Source organism: Dromaius novaehollandiae, chromosome 13 (genome assembly GCF_036370855.1).
Source record: "Dromaius novaehollandiae isolate bDroNov1 chromosome 13, bDroNov1.hap1, whole genome shotgun sequence".
Taxonomy (NCBI): domain Eukaryota; kingdom Metazoa; phylum Chordata; class Aves; order Casuariiformes; family Dromaiidae; genus Dromaius; species Dromaius novaehollandiae.
Genome location: NC_088110.1, coordinates 12,321,825 through 12,338,499, shown reverse-complemented (window position 1 = coordinate 12,338,499; position 16,675 = coordinate 12,321,825). Strand labels below are relative to the sequence as shown.

Below are 16,675 nucleotides of genomic sequence, written 5' to 3'. Positions count from 1 at the left end.
TGCCCTACAACTGCACGGTGTGTGGCAACGTTTGGAGCAATAGTGAGAAGCTAAAAAAGGGGTTGACCCTAACCCAAGAACCAAAATTAATGTAAGAGAATTTACTGCAACACAAGGTGGGGTGGAACAAAGACTGTTCTAGGATCTTGTTTATATTCAATTATTGCAGTCAATATCCAGCACTTAAAAAGAGACACCAACGCAATGGTTTTTACTGAATTGTATGAAGAAACAGGGTAACTCTAACAAATCACACCAAACGTCACAAATCAATTGTATTGAAAATATATTAGGTTTCTTTAAAAAAAAAGATCAGAAAAGGAAGCAGCACAAGCAGGAAGAGACATAGCACACAAAGATTTACTTCTGAGTGCTACAAAATATTGAACTAAAAATAACATTAAAGATGAAATTTGCAATGAATCTCAAGCTGCTAAATTCCCAAAGGCTGGGTCTGCCAAAGGCTCTGTTGGTTTCCTCTGTTCTTTTCTGTCTTTATTTAAATATTTTATACAGTTGTCTATGTTCATGTGTAGTGCGAACTGTCATTTATATTTCAGTCCACTCTAAAATGGATCTTAGACTATCTCAAGCTGTGCACTGCAGTGAGTAGTTCTGAACTGAGAGGTAAGTTGAAGTGGTAAGGACAAATGAAGACTGATATTTAATGTAGTTTTTGTGTACTTATATTTTGCTGTCATGTATTTTGCCTTAAAACTGATTTGTAATTTTATGGGTTTTGTGACATTATGATAAGATGCGATGTGAGTATGGTTTCCATTTAGCAAATACATTGATGTATTTTGGAGTCGGAGCGTCTGACTGTGGGAATTCTGCATTCTGACCTTAGGGTTTAATGTTTAGCAATAACAACATGCAAGTTTAGATCTGCAGCCTCTGATGCTCCTCCCTGTGCTTTGGGCTTGCCAAGGTAAACTTTTTAAAACAAGCCAGGCTTAAGCTTATTGCAGACGCAGCGCTGTGACAGGCCCACAGGGTGCTGAGCATCCCCCAGTCCCGTGGTTTCAGGCTTGGATATGGGGCACCCGCTACCGAACGGCGCTGGGGCTCCCGTGGCGCTGGGTCAGCATCGGAGCCAGCGGGGTTCCCAGCCCGGGGGAGGAAGCAGAGGGCCTTTCGCGTCCTGCCCAAGGCAGGGTGGTGGCTGGGGCGTGGAGGAGGCGCCCAAATTGCTCCCTGCGGGGTAGGAGGCAGCGTGCGGGGCTGGAGGGGGCACCGCGGGCAGAGCCGAGGCCTTTTCGGGCACCAGGGCAGAGAGGTGCCACCGGCCGACCTTCGGAGCATCCCGGCGCTGACACGCGGCACTAGCTATCGGGTCAGATCAGAAACGCCGGGACGCAGTAAGGTGGCATTCTGCACGGCTTTTACACCAGTAGCAGGAAGAACAAAATCCGGAGTGTTGGACTCCATTTCCTCTGGTCTTGTAAAAGAGAGAAGAGTTAAGAAATCATGCTGCTTTCTTGCTTCTGAACAGTAAGTCATACAGAATAAAAATTTAAAATAATAGCAATTAGATTAGGAAGTCTAAGAAGCTTTTACTACTTGGGAGCTTCGACTATTAAAGAATTGATAAATTGCCATTGAAATACAAGCAGCTCTGCAATATGACAGATCAAAGTTCATTTTTTTCCCCTAATGTGGAGTTAAGATGAGCAGACTTATTTTTTGCCCATCTTCTTTGCAGATCAAAAACATTCCTTTCTTTTTATTTGAGTGATCAATTTACTAGAGGAGCCCAATATATATGTTGTGACTGTAGTAAAATCCTAAATCACAAGCCTTTAAGTAGTAATACAGCATGTTGGCATTATGCAAACCTCCATGCATCTCAGCACTGCTGTCCAAAGTAGGTAGTATGTCTCTTCCACGTAACACAGATGCACAGGTAATTAATTATATTTCATAAAGCAATATTTCTTTAACAGTTTGAACACATTATTGAGAATTTAACTCTCTTAAATAGTGTTTCCATACCGAGTTAGCAGAAAGAGTTCAGCATGCCATGTTTTAGTGGACTGTATTCTACAGAGAGTAATCAAATGGCTAAAATGTAAATCTTGGAAGGACACTTTAAACTCGTGGCTTTTCAGAAGTGTATTAATTGCATGTCAGTGTAGGTTTAAGAGTTTGTCATTTTTGTATGGGCTTCTTTATGTATTAAATATCTGTTATTATTTTGTAAGGGTGTCTAAATCCATTCTGTGATAATTTATATCTTCTAAAACCCTTTTAAATAACACTAAAATATGTAGTGAGCACACAACCTTAAGGGCAGGAAATGTTAGCATATCCTCCAGAAAATATTTCTAAAATGTATGATTTCCAACCCACTAACTTACAAATAATTAACTTACTAAAATCGGGTGCTTGTAACAAGGTCTTGTACATTGGGATCATTGGGAAAATACAGTCTGCCACTATAGTTGGAGGGGAGACAGACATTTCCACTCTTAAAACCAGTTCCATAAAGAAAATCTTGATGTCGGTGTGCACAGTTTGGCTGCTGATTTTAGGTCAGCCACAGTGTGTATGCACTGTCACAGTACCCTATGCTCAAAGAGGAAAAAGAACACGCACGCAGCTCTACATTCGATCTTGCAAAATGTAACGCAATCTAGTCCTGATCCAGGAAACACTTAAGCACATACTTAGTTTTAAGCTTAGCTAAGTTAAATATGTACTTTGCTGCATGATGCAGGATCAAATGCATGTATTCCTGAATGGAGTGTATAGTGTGTAAAGCTATATTGTATGGGAATATATCTGTATCTATCTGTGTATACAAAGATAGACAAATAGATAAATAAGGAAGCTTTCAATTTCAGTTCAAGAAATGTTTACCTTTGCGCTGTTTTGTTGCACATCACTCCTTCAGCAGCCTACCGTAGTTTGTGTCTGGCCACGTGATTTTCCTTTATGCAGCGGCTCTTTGCAACTTAAAGATTTTCAGTCTCTGAGCCTGGTTTGGCTCATCTTGACATCACTGACAAAAATCCCAATTTTCCTTTGAAGGGGCAGGATTGGACCGGTTAACATTTATTCCAGCCTTGCAGAAGGACATATTGCTTATTTTTTAGGTGAAGTGCACCCCGGTAAGATGAGCATTGCGCAGTGAGTCAGTGGCACACAGAGTCACAGTACTACGGATCCCTTACTCTCACTCCCTTGCTTTGTACTGTACTTTGATAACATGTATCTGCATTCCCATAGCAATAATATTCTGGCACGCGGTAATGCAATAGTTTTGAAATATGCTTTCCATGTGAAGTGTGCAAACATAAAGTCTATATATGTGCAGTATACATGGATAGAAGAATTCGTATTACGATATGTAGCTACAAGCATAATAAATGGAAATTGATGAAAAGGGAATCTTTCTACTGCTGGGATTTTAAAGAATTAGACAAATGTGCATAGTTTAAATAAGGCAGAATATTCTGCTTGTTGTCATAGAAAGAGCGATGAACATGTATCAGAAGGGAAAATCAGCTGCCACTTGGTAAGTACCCTATGATTTTTCTTGACTGCTGCCATTTGGGCCCTAGCAAGTCCAGTACTTACTGTGCAAATCAGGCGTGCTAGATCCTTTTTTGTTTTTCTGTCTTTTGAAAGGATAGTATTTCTTAGAAAAATTAAAACTATAGCAATATATTGCCATCTCTTAAGATGTATTTTTATTAATTCATTTGATTTGCAAGAGGGACCTAAATCTGAATAATTGTGAAGTTAATTCTTGCTCCAGTCTTTTTTCCTGAAGGCAGAAGAGACTCCCAGAAAAGTGACATTGTATGCTATTTTTATCTTTTTTTATAGAGAGTCTTTGCATAATAGGATATTAAGTGAAGCAAGTTCTTGTAGTCCCTATCTTTCTGCTAGTTGCTTTTAATTATTATTATTATTTTAGTCGTAGTAGTAGTAGTAGTATCGGAAGTCCCTCTGTAAGGCTATGCACAAAGAGATCATTAAAAGATAGCGTTCTGGAGATGATGCTCTATCTAACTGAAATCAGCAGGATATAGGAACTACGTCCTGTATGATGAATAACAAAAGAAAGGGTAGTTTACATTCTTTGATACATTTCTGCTCGATTAACCCCCAGTGGGATTTTACCCCTCCAGTCACATTCTTTTGTTCCTCTAATCTTCTTTTGTATTTGTGCACTGACCCCAAGCATGTATTTGACTTGTGACCCTATTTCTGTTAATAAAATACAGGCCATCTGACCAGCATTCACACCAATGAACTACAAGGTGATGATTACCTCATTGGAGATGCTGGGAGTTAGCAGCACGCCGCGGTGCCGGGCTGGTGGTTGGGTGGGCTGGCGATAACCAGCGAGGGCGGCAGCAGCGTCGCCAAACTGCGATTTCGACAGCAAACTGAAGATAATAAACTCCCTCAAAATACAGAATGCTATCCATACACCAGCTGCGTGTCTCCTTATGTATTGTTCAGCTATTAATTAGTTGATAATGTTTAGGGGATTATGGCATGACAAAAAACAATTATAGCTATAATGTGGAAATTTTCAGTATCTGTATGGGTGGTAGCTTATAAAATCAAAATTACCCTATTTACATTTTCAGTTATCAATTATAATTATATGCCTCATGAAAAAATACATCAGCACTCACTGGTAATAATTTCAATATAGTGTTGTGGGGCTAAATTAACACTTCAAAAAATAGGTGAACTCTTTCTAAGCAAAGTACTATTTGCTTTTAAAGCTCTAGCAGAAATGTTGATTTTTTTTTAGAAGAAAATACATAGTAATGGACTTACTAATGCTTTCACCAAATCCACAAACCATGAAATCTTATGAAAAACACTGTTAATTGTGTGTTACATGAGAAATCATACCAAAGCCATTTATCAGATATGTAATCTGTGGCTCTGTTTTGTGACAGGAAGCCATTATTTCCACTGAAAAAACAAATCCGTTAAATTTGAACTATTAGATTACAGCGGGGTTAAGGCTGCTTCTGTGCTGTAGAGTCACATCAGGGTCAGAGCCCAGTTTTAGAGATGTACTGCAAGAGCTTCATATCTGATTAAGACAAAAAACTGATAAAAATGTAATGCAGACTAACAATATGGAATTATCTGATGCAGTTTGGGGGGCTGGGGCAGGGGGTATAACATCATTCAGGTTATTTGCATATGTTTGTTCTTTCCACTGAAATCAATCTCTTTGAAGGAAGCAAGAAAACTTTAGAGAAAGAAAATATTATTAATGCTGGTAAGAGAACACAGAAGAAAATCTTTAGTAAACATTTCTTTTCCAGTGTCGATTATAATTCTGTCTAATGTTTATTTTCATAATTTTCTTTGATCCAAACACAAATAACAATAAAGTTAATGCCATTGCTTTGAACCAAGAGAACTATACTGTGGCCAAATTTGGAGGAAATTTTTTAAGTGGCTTTTCGTTTTACCTAACAGATTTAGAGGGTGGCTGTTTGCTTAACTCGCACCCCCTCTCATACAGGAGTGTTTCTATCGCCGAGGGTAGTTTGCTGACTGTGGGCCTCTCTCTAGCTCTGCTGGAAGGGCGGAGGGCGGTGAGCGTTGGGTACCTCCCCCACAGCAGCCAGGGCAGCGCCGGCGGCTCTCGCGGGGACGCCCAGAAGGGCGCTCGCCCCGTTGCGCCAGGAAGGAGCTGCAGCTCGCCTTGATTGACGGCGGCTCTGCTGGGCTTGGTGCTGGCTGGCAAACCCAGGCCGTGGCGGGTCTCTCCGCCCGCACGGCGTTTCCTACCTCAGCAGCAGGTGGGATGCAGGGAGGCAGGTTTGCGCGGGGCGGTCCCGCACCCTCCAGCCTCTCCCCGCGGGGCAAAGCGACCGGCCGAAAAGGCCAGGGTACCGTGTCGAGCTCCTGGAGCAGCACCAAGCAGCCAGAGCACAGGTTACATCTTCACACTCTGCTTCTGCCAGCAGTCTGGCAAACAGCTGTGTACTACAGGCTTAGACACAATTACATTCCTAACGTAAGTATTATAGGATAGTAAAATGTGTACCACAGCATTTACCAAAGCACTTGAAAATAGGTCTAACTTGCTGGAGATGTTTTAATCTGAGGCAAATCGCAGATATGCTCAGGAGACCAACACCGCAGGATTGCCGCAGGTTGGGCGTTAGAAAGTTGCCCTGCTGTGTGCCCAGCAGCACCTGCCGGGAGCCTGGCTGGGGTCTGTGAATGGGACGGGAAGCGTTTATGGCAAACCTGGGTTACAGCTGGCATGTGTTCGAGCCATTGTTTAGCCCTCCGACATGCAAAAACCTCTGAAATGGGTGAAAACTATTAATAAGGACCACAGTGTCCAACCTTCATCGTTAACTGCGGAAGAGCCATACTCTAAATGAACTCACTGCTCGCTTAAGTTTTTGGGGACATGATACAAAGCCATGAGAGATTCTCAGGTTTTCTAAGACCTACTGTTTTTGTGCTCTCCCGTTACGTTCCCGTGTTCGTCCCACTGCTTAGCCTAGCTGAACAAGGGCATCCGGTGTAATGATTGATTACCTCTGTGAGCCGGTCCAAGTTTCACTCTTAAATCAGCCAGCATGTGGTTGATGACAGGGACAAAGCCAACCCTCATCACTCCCTAAGCAAATCATCTTCCCCTTTACTGTACACTTTCAACCAAATTATGATTTCACAATTTAAATAAATGTCAAAATTTCCACTGGCTTCAGATGGAGTGGGATTTGGCTATTGACTTCTAAGTGAAGATGGCCTGTTAAAGGGCTTATATTTAAATTGGGAGGTGTGTAAGTGCTTCAGGGGGTTGTAAAAATATAAATGAATACAAATAACCTGGGTTCAAGTATTGCTAAATAGCATCAGTAGAAAATGGATGTGTATAAGGCTCAGTTAGGACTAATCCCAGTGACTGCTGCTGACTTGCACTTGAGCAAGAATGAAAAAATTGGATTCTGGACTGAATTGTGTAGAATGGTTTTGACCAAAATTGTTTTATTTATAAAAATGTCAGATATAGAAGAGTTGTGAATTTCTGCATTTTGTTCTGATGGGGATAGAGCACGTCTGGTCCTGGAGGAGGGAGGCCCCAGGAAAAGCTGCCGCTTTAACGGAGGAGGATCCTTCCCTTTAAAAGAAACCCATCACAACTACAGACACCAACGGCCTCTGTTTTCTTTTTAGCACTATGAAAACAGGACTATCACAACTGATACTGTAATTACTGTGCAGTCCACCTTCACGTGAATATACTTAGGAATTCGGGACTGGAGAGCACCACCTGAACCCGAGCCTCGCGGCTCTGCCTCCTGAGCTGCCGGCAGCTGCGGCAAGGATGGGGCGTGCAGAAGGGGCCTGCGGGAACGGCCACCGTGCGCGTCCCCAGGAGCAACGCGAGAGGAGTCACCGAGCCAGGGAACATCCCGCCTGGATGGAGGAGTGGGAATGAGATCGCTTTCAGACCTCCTGAGCGCTACATCGTTACCTAAGCAATATAAAATTAATTAGGTAGGTGTTTGATACAGCAGTCACCCAGGTTTGAAAGCAGTTATGTGCGAAGAGGGTGAAAGGGAAGTATTTTAAGGAAAGTGAGCAAATCTACAATTCACTGTTTAATTATTGTCTGTTTCAGAATATTTTTAAAGGTAAAAAATACACAGCAGTGCCCTCTTGCTGGAAAAAGCTTTCTTTATTTCTCGTTAGTGAAACCCCCGATGTAGCAGGTATGATGGGAGCCCGTGTGCTCCTCGTCCCCGGGACTGACCACCCCGCTGGCTAGCTCACAGCTAAGCACAGACCTGTGCTCAGCTTGCTGCCCTCCTCCTTTCCTGAATTACTGTTTCTACTCTGCTTTTCTGCAAAGATGAGCTGAAGTAAGTGTAGGCAGGTGTAGTGACATCTGCCCGAGTCTGCAGAAGCCTGAAACAAGAGGTGTATCGCTCGAAAGCAAAAGATGATGGCTGTGTTGTGCTGAAAACTCGGACGGTGTTACAGCTCAAAATAAATGGGATTCCAAGTAAAACTAAACAGTGCATGGCTTACTGCAGAGATGGCTCCATTGATGGTTTATACATATATATGTATATCTATTCCATGAAAAGAGAAGTTTTGGAGTCGCTGTGTTTCGGGGGCTTCCCCCCGGCGGTCCAGGCGCGGCCCCGCGGCGGTGCCAAGCGCTCGTGGTGCCGCGGGTGCAGCCGGTGTCCCAGCCGCGCTGCGGGGTTCGTCCCTCTTGAAAAGGCCTCTTGGAAGCGGCTCCCCGGCGGGATGAGGGATGTGCTGGGCTCTCCGCAGCTGCGGACTGAAACCTGGGTCGTGCCTCAGCAGTGTGGCGTTACTGTCCCACAGCAATTCCTCTGCCCTTCTCGCCAGCAGTGCTGGGTCCTGCTCCTGGTTTGCTTCCTTCTGCTCAGCAGGGGTTGTTGCTGATCTTTTTCTTTGTTGCTATTAATTTCCTCTTAACTAGTATCTACTATATTCACATAGCATCCACTACCAAGCTATTAAAGTAGTTTTCAAGTATGTTTAAGCCCTCCCCCGTTCTAAAACAGTAATAAAGGGCTTTTGCTAAATAAATACATAAAGCGGCTCTCAGATCACGCAACGAGGAAACCAAATATAGAGCTAAAGTTCCCCGAACTGGGGAGGACAAAGGAGCAGTTTACTGAAGAGCCTTTTCCTCACACTCAGCGCTCTGATAGTCCTTAGAGGAAATAATAAATCATTCTCTTTCTTGCTCTTCTCTAGGTTTCTTTTGTTGTTTATCATTAAAAAAAAAAAAAAGTGTAGGTCCTACTTACAAGGCAGCTTCCCTGGCATTGCTCGTAGTCCAACCAATGGGCAAGAGCTTGTGTACAGGAAAGGGAGATGAACAATTCATCCTGGAAAGGAATTAAAAACAAAAGTGGAAGTTCTTTGTAAGAAGAAGAGTGGTGGGATTATAGCTGCATGCTTTCACTAATGACTTTGCAAACATTTAGTCAGAGATAACCTGAAATCCAGTTGCACTTTATTTAATATTCAGATAAGGACCATTCACCTGCTGTTAAGCTACAACATCTACAATCATTCTTTGAATACTGATAATTATATGAAGCAGACTCCCCTAGAGGCTGGTAGTCTAGTCTGGATTCACCTGGAATACAAAGATGAATAATATTGCATATTACATGCACCCAAGTAGTTGCAATTTATAGAAATGTCCATTTATGCTCTTGAAAAAAAGATGTATATTTCCCTAGGGGCATGGTATATGGTGATAAAAACCTACGTGTGGGACTGCTCGCACTGTAACTCCTAGTGTGCCTGTTGTTGATTAATTAATAAACAAATAAATCGTTATGTTTAGCCAGATATCTCACTATGGTCATAAAAGAGAAAATGTTAAAGAAGAATTTTGTGTGGCTCGCCATAAGGAAGGGTTGCGCAGAGACAGGTGAAACGAGTACTGGAAGTGGCGTCTGGGTGGCTCGGCGTAGGGATGTACATATATTTTTAAAAGCAGCATTATGAATCTGCTCCTTCCTTCCTCTTTCTCCCCTCAGGTGCCTTGTCCTTGCTCTCCCCTCTCGTTTGCTGATGGCTGGTAACACCTTACCTCCACCAGGGAAGCAACCGGGAAGCTTGCTCCTTCCTCGCAAGGCTGAGGGTATAATTAGAACAACACACCTGCTCGGTCCTCCGGTGGCTCCGAGAGTCTACAGCCATGTCAGGCTCCATGCTGTGAGGGTAATTTGATCATCTCACTTACTTTTTTCATACACTTTGTATGAATAAACCACCAGAAGAAGCCTCCGTTGAGTTGATTCAGTTTAATCTCACAAATTTGTGTCAACTCTTTGTTGCTGGAAGAATTTTATCATTTGATCTCATGGTTACGCTTTAGCAGACTTTAGTACATATTTTATTTCACTCTCCAGAATATAAAATTCCATTTTGTGTCAAGATCGTCTTTTTATTATTATCTATTTATATTTCAGTGATACTTACAGGCTTCAACTGAGATCAGGGTCTCGTTGAACCAGAGAATACAGAAACAGGCAATAAAAGGATTCTCGTCCCAGAAGCCTGATAACCTCAGCAACGGCTGGGACACAGGAAATATTGCCCCCATTTTACAGATGGGAAACCCAAGCTCTGAATGTTTTTCTACATGACACAATGCAGCATCATGCAAAGATATTTAAGAGAGAGATTGGAAAAAGAGTCCAGGATCTATGCGAAATAAGGGTGGATTTAGACCCTAGTCTATTGGCAAGCATCGACAGAAGTCCAGGAAAACTACAGATGTACACTGGGTACCATTCGCACACAGTGCATCCCGGGGCCTTCTGCTTGCCCCAAATGACCTCCAGCCCTGTGATGCCACAGCGGTGTCAAACCTCTCTGGCTGCAGCAGCTTCCAGGCTCAGCAGAGATACAGCAAGGATCTGGTAGGTTCTCCTTCCTCACATCCAGGGGATAACGTCATCTTTTTGTCCTTGACCAGAGCCTGGAGTCTCCTGCAGCAGAATACTTTATCTCATTTAATCTGCTCCTCCCAGAAGACCTTGTAAAATCCTGGGGAAACAGCAGCCAACAGAGGGTATTCACTCAAGACCAAGCAGCAGAGCAGCACCGTGGTATTCCCTGAAGACATAAGAGAAATCCCCAAGAACCAAGCAGAAATGGTAAATTCATGGACTTCCTTTCAGAGATGAATAAAGACAGGAGGGGTGATTGCAGGGAAAGGGGCTGCAGGCAACAGTTTGCAGAGGTAAGTGCTTGTGTCCCCTAAAAAACTGCGGAGTCCTGCAAGCTTTTGCAGACCAGCCTGCTGAATTGGGTCTGCAAAGCTCTGTGAGCTGAACTCTTTGCCATCCCGACTGCTCCACTACAACACTGCCTAGTGACTAAAAACGAGTTCAGACTAATTGTTAAGGATCAGATAACAGGAAAATATTTCTATTTGACAGTCTACTATTTTTCAATTGTTCCTCTGTTACATATCTAAGTAAACATTTGTTCCACTTATCATTTCTGAGCAAAAGACATGAATCATTTGACTAGTAAAACCACAACGACAGCTGTTGCTTATTAGAAACAGTCATCTTGTTCAAGGGCCTGCTATGGAAGGGTTCTTCAGGAAACTGGTTTTGCTTTTAGTGCTTTACAGTGCAATGAAAAGAAAGCTGCAGAAATTAGGGCATTTTTATTATACTTATTATCTTTATTTCACTCACGTGATTGGCAAAACACACAGACGTGCACTCATACACAAAGTAATCATTGGAGCTGCACTAGAAGCCCCCAAGAAACAGGAAAATACTCATTTAAGAATACTACTAATACTATAATACTTACCTTCTTTGACTTTGTGAAGTTTGTATGTCTTTCTAATAAACAGGTCAAATGAAACTGGATCGAAGGGTCCCTTTGCAAATAGGTTACAGTATTTTGTGTCTGGGATTTTGGTGCTGGATACAATATTTGTAACCATTAATATGCATATCCCACAAATATTTTTCACCATTCATGGTTTCTCCAGGTCTCAGGAACAAATTAATTTCTGGGTCCATACAGTCCCTGGGAGCCGATCATCAGCGGTCGCTACTACGTTGCTTTCAGATAAAGCTTCCCCAGCCCGTGCTAAAAGAAAAGAATAAATCAGGTTTAAAAGCATGATCAGGGTAGAAAAACCAGGGAGGGCAACTCTGCCTAGCTGGAGTAAGATACTTTTTAAATGAGTGGAAACAAAACAGAGAAGAAAAACTGCGCCACAAGGAATTCAAGAACAAATGGGTGAAACTGAGGCATAGAGAATTTCTCCTTTCTAGGATGCAGGTACAAATGTGTTGCAGAGCCTAAGGGCCAAAAATCTGATTGTTTCTGTGACCCATATGAAACAAAACTGTATTAAACAGAAGCCTTAACGGCTAGGCATTTTATCAGACAAACTCACCGGAACGGTATGCCCTGTATGATGCCCTTATTGTCAGCTTTGAAGGGAGAAGCCAAAGACTAAATGAGCATAGAGACTGTGCTGGTCCCAGCAGAGCCGGGGGAGGGACGCCGGCAGGGCAAGGCAGAGACGCTACCCCAGTGTCTGCTCTGCAGTTAAGCAGGAGCACGTGTGCCTTTGTGGCTGTTGCTTGAATACCTTTCAAAAACACTAAATTCACTTGCAAGCGTTGAAGAAGAAAGAGTAAAAATAGAAAACCATGAATTGTTGGATGATGGCAAAAGAAAACGAAAGCAGGACAGAAAACCAGTGGGGAGAAGCGCATAACTGAGGAGGCAAAGCTTTGGTTTATTAGTTAGAAATCTGCAAAACTGTCACCCATTCACTAATAGCGTTCAGCTAGGTTTCTAAAGATCATATCCTGCCCTTCATTCACCCTCACAGCCGTCACTGATGGGAGTCAGCACTTTGCTGCAGCTGGGTATTTATAAGTCATTTGTTCTGTGTAACATGCCTGTTCTGACTAATCTTAGTCAAGTAAGTAGTCCATCCTCATGTGTCAGCCCACCGAAGTCAAATGTGCTATTAGCATAAGTGATGATTACTTATCTGTGCGAGGTCTGGTGGGGTTGGGTCTTTCAGCATCAGTAGACTTGACATGGCAGTCTTTCTATTATAATTTAATAAAATAGGGCCCAATTCAGTTCAGAGGTGCCTTGGGGAGTAAGCTGGACTTAGATGGCACTTAGGCCTTTGACTGGACCTCTGCAAACTGTGAATTTCATTGAGTGAATACTAATTACTCGGAGGGCTTTTATTAAATTATAAACTCAGTTCTTCACTGTTGCTCAGAGCATGGTGCCACTGCAAGTGCTTGAACACGTTAATGTAAATCTTAGCACACTCAGAAGAAAGATCTGATAAGGCTGTTTTTCTTGATAAAAATAGGGATTGTAGAAATGCCATTAATACATATATAGCACAGAGACCTTGCACATGTCGACGGGTAAATTTCAGTCCACAAAAGTACTGTGCACTAAAAATGGGCAGTATAAGGCAGTGGAACAAACTGCATCTCACAGCTGCACCGAAACGGAAATCTCTCACAGTCAGGTGGGTGGAAAAGGTCTAATCCCAAACTCTGAGAAGTCAGTGGAAATCGTTCCATTGATTTTGATGAGCTCTGAATTGGGCCCTTCCTGAACACGCGTGCTTAGGCACCCGCGACACATCTGGGCCTTGGATGATGGTGTACGGTAACGCACTTGGAATAAGGTCTGTAAAATGAATCAGTTACCTGTAATCAACTACTTGGTGCACGAAGGAATCAATCAGTTCGTTTTCTGTGCCATGCTCCTCTCCCAAGGAGGAGCTCCTAATTGCTGCAAGGGTAAATCAGCGAAAGACATCACTCATGCTAAGCACATGATTTTAAAGGGTTACTTGTATTTCTAACAGCTGATTATCTCCCTCTGTTTATATTTTTCATTGCTTTTTCTTTTTCACCTGATTTCTGAGCAGCTGCTCTTCTCAGAGTGGCTCCTGTATGCTGAACCCTCAGTCTAAAATCCTGTGGACTCTCATACTGTTTTCATCTTTCATGAATGCTGTGGCACTTCCTTTGCAACTTTTGTGACTACCTCCTTCATTCAAAGTTTTCCTGATTCCCCAAATGTATTGGACGTAGGAAAAATTTGGATGATAATTTCCTAATTAACTAGCTCCTATCCCTGCTCTTTGTTAAATACAACCTGCTATAGTTACAGTGTGTGTACTATGTGACTCAAAAAAGCTTTAAAAAATACAGTATTAATAGATGTTTGACAAAGCCGCAATCAGTAGTGGAAAAGAAATTGCCCAGCTGTTAAACCCAGAAGGTTTAGCACTGCAGAACACAAATTATGGAGTCATTCTAATATTTCATCCATACCTTTGCTTGCTGTTCCTATTAAAACAATTTGCTGTCGATATATCTATTTCACTTTCATTTTTCCAAACAGGTGTCTGTGCAAAAAAATTTTGTTAATTATTATATAAATCATTTGCCAAAATATATATATTAAAAGCAAATATGCAATTGGTCCTATAAAATCACATGTATAAAGTGCATTTTACACAGTGCATTGCTCAGACTTTTGTTATAAAAGCAGATTGAAAGACTGAAATCTGCATATTAATTGGCAAGAAGGTCCTAGCTAAACTAACAATAAAGAATCTTCATTGTCAATATTAATGAAACACTACTATAAAAACATTATTTTTATATTTGTCTGGACAGCACAAGGTTTTTTTGTGTTAGACTTAAAATCAAGTTCAGGTATTTTTAGGGTTTTGACCCCTTTGGTTTCTAATGTCCTAATACAGCCCAAGACTTAAGAACATGCCTAACTTCAGCCTGCTGTAAAATTAAACACCTTCAGAAATAACTTGCTTAATCAGTTTTTAAAAGATTTCAAAATCTTTATATGTCAACCATTATGTTTAAAATAAGCATTATTTATTTGCAAGCCTTCCAAGGACTTGATTTTTCTTCATTTTCTTATTAGTGTGGCAGTTTAGCCAGTAGAAGTCCTCCCGCTGGGGTAGCACAGAAAAATTCATTTGATTCCATTGGATAGTAGTTGATTTCATTATCATATTATAGAAAATAAAGATTACAATTCCAAATTATTTTGCCTGCAGTCCACACACTAACCATGTAAATGGCAATACGTGGAAAACTTGACTACAGCATAAAAAATTAACTTCCTGCAAGGATTTTCTTGAGTTGGTTTCGAAAGAATCCTCTGTTTGGCATCTTTCCTGTACTAAATTCCTGGAGGTAACTGCATTATGCGTATGTACAACATGCGAAAGGAAACAGTCACTGGACTCTTTCTTTCTGCTACTATATGTGACTATAATACATTGTTTGTGCTTTAAAGAGTTGCCTGAAAGCAAAAAAACTCTATATAGGCCTGCATTATAAGGTAACCATTAATGGAAAGTGAAATACCATTCTCTTTCTCTTGCTGTTGAGTGACAAAGGTCATATCTAATGATAACTTGAATATTCTGCCAACAGTTGATGATATTCTCCCCTTGCCAAAATAAATAAATAAATAAATGCTTCCATCTCCCAGAGCAAATGCCCTGTAAGTCTATAGAAGACAAATTAGGAATGCGTTATTCTCAATGAAAAAAGTCTCCATGAGAGCTATAATTTTATTTTTTTTAGTGCACAGAATAACATCAATCAAAAGAAGCAATAGTCTACCTTGTGTTTTGACTACTTTGACCCTCTTCAACCCCTGCCAATTTTTATCTCATTTTTGTTTAACTTTGTACATCAGAGTTTAATTTTAAACCTGGTCCTGAAGACAGTGATGTATAGGGTACATCAAGTATAGCTTAAATTACCCTCTCCCCAGTGATTTGAAGTTGAGGGGAGGGTCTTACTCCGCAGCAGGGTGGGAAAGAGAAATGGTCAGATGTTGCCCTTTGAACCTGACCACCCTGAGCTACAGAAACATTTATGCCAGAACATCATTTATTGATTTTATTATATTTTAGGCTCTCTTAAAACTGTTGGTGAAGTTTGCTGTATATTAATTTTTGACACGTGCATATAAAAACAGAAATATGGGTTGAGCAAAAACTATAAATATAGACAACACTGCCCAATAAACTTGCATCCTTTCACTTATAGGTTTCTATTTCAGCTGATCGCTCCTAGCAGCCTGTCTCTGAAAATAAATGTTACCCCTCTGATAAGCTAACCAATTTTAAGATTAAAGCTGCATTTGAGGATTAAAGTTTTGCTTATTTGATTATTTGGGGGTCTTGTGGCACAGAAGATAAATATTAATAAAATGTTAAAGTCCAATTCCGCTCACTTTACTCATGTGAGCAGCTGAGACAATGAGACAGAACAATTTATGCAGGATTTGGCCCTGGCCCGCAGCACTGACTGCTCTGTTTTCCCAGTCCGCTAAGAGCAAGTCTCCCGTGAAATGTTACATGCTCGCGTGTAGCTCACGCACCCGCTGCTGCCGCCGACGCCTCACCCTGACGGCGAGCTCGGAAAACTCGCCGGCCAATTACGGCCCGCGGAGCTGCGTGTGTTTTTGTCGAGGAGCCCGAAAACCACAAGCAGCGCTCCGCGAGAGACCGCAAAGCGGGTTGGCACCTGTGTCTCCTCGGAGCCGAAGCCTGGGCGCGCGGTTATCACGCGGCCTGCTGACCCCGCGAGAGCGGCGCTGACCTTGTCTTACACGCAGGAGTCTATTGCTACGAGTCCCCCGAGAGCGCAAACCAGCTGCAAACGGCTGCGATGATTAACCCTTATGTGCTGTAGATGTAACATCAAGTCATGGTAATAAAGCTTTCACTGCATAACAGATCTCGTGCTTTGTGAATTGTTGCTCTTATCAGCGGCCCTCTAGGATGTTATCCCTTCGCTGTGAGGCATGACTGCTGCCTTGCTCACTGCGAAGGCTACTGGATCTATAAACTCCGTGATATTTATTCGGGTGCTTCGGAGAATAATACAGGGAGCACGTTTTGTTTAAAATGAAAATGCCGTGTGTTTTTACGTCAGAAAGAAAAACAAAATAACGTGAAATGGCTCATACATAGGAAATGTAGTATATTAATTAAAATCCAGAACGCCTATAGCGAATTTGAATCCAGGAAGAGCAGATTTGCTCTAAGACAGGTGCATTGTTGCGCTGAGTCCAGAATCCTGTTTGTGGA

The 16,675-nt window shown here is 41.9% G+C and overlaps 1 long non-coding RNA gene across 1 annotated transcript; it reads right to left on the bottom strand.

The window, feature by feature from the left end:
• Positions 1-7,578: 7,578 nt before the first annotated feature.
• LOC112984351 (uncharacterized) lies at positions 7,579-13,941 on the bottom strand. Its single transcript, XR_010391438.1, has 3 exons — positions 13,872-13,941; positions 11,344-11,628; positions 7,579-10,629 (listed from the first exon to the last, which is right to left on the bottom strand). It is a non-coding gene; the product is annotated as an uncharacterized LOC112984351 (long non-coding RNA).
• Between the last annotated feature and the right edge of the window lie 2,734 nt (positions 13,942-16,675).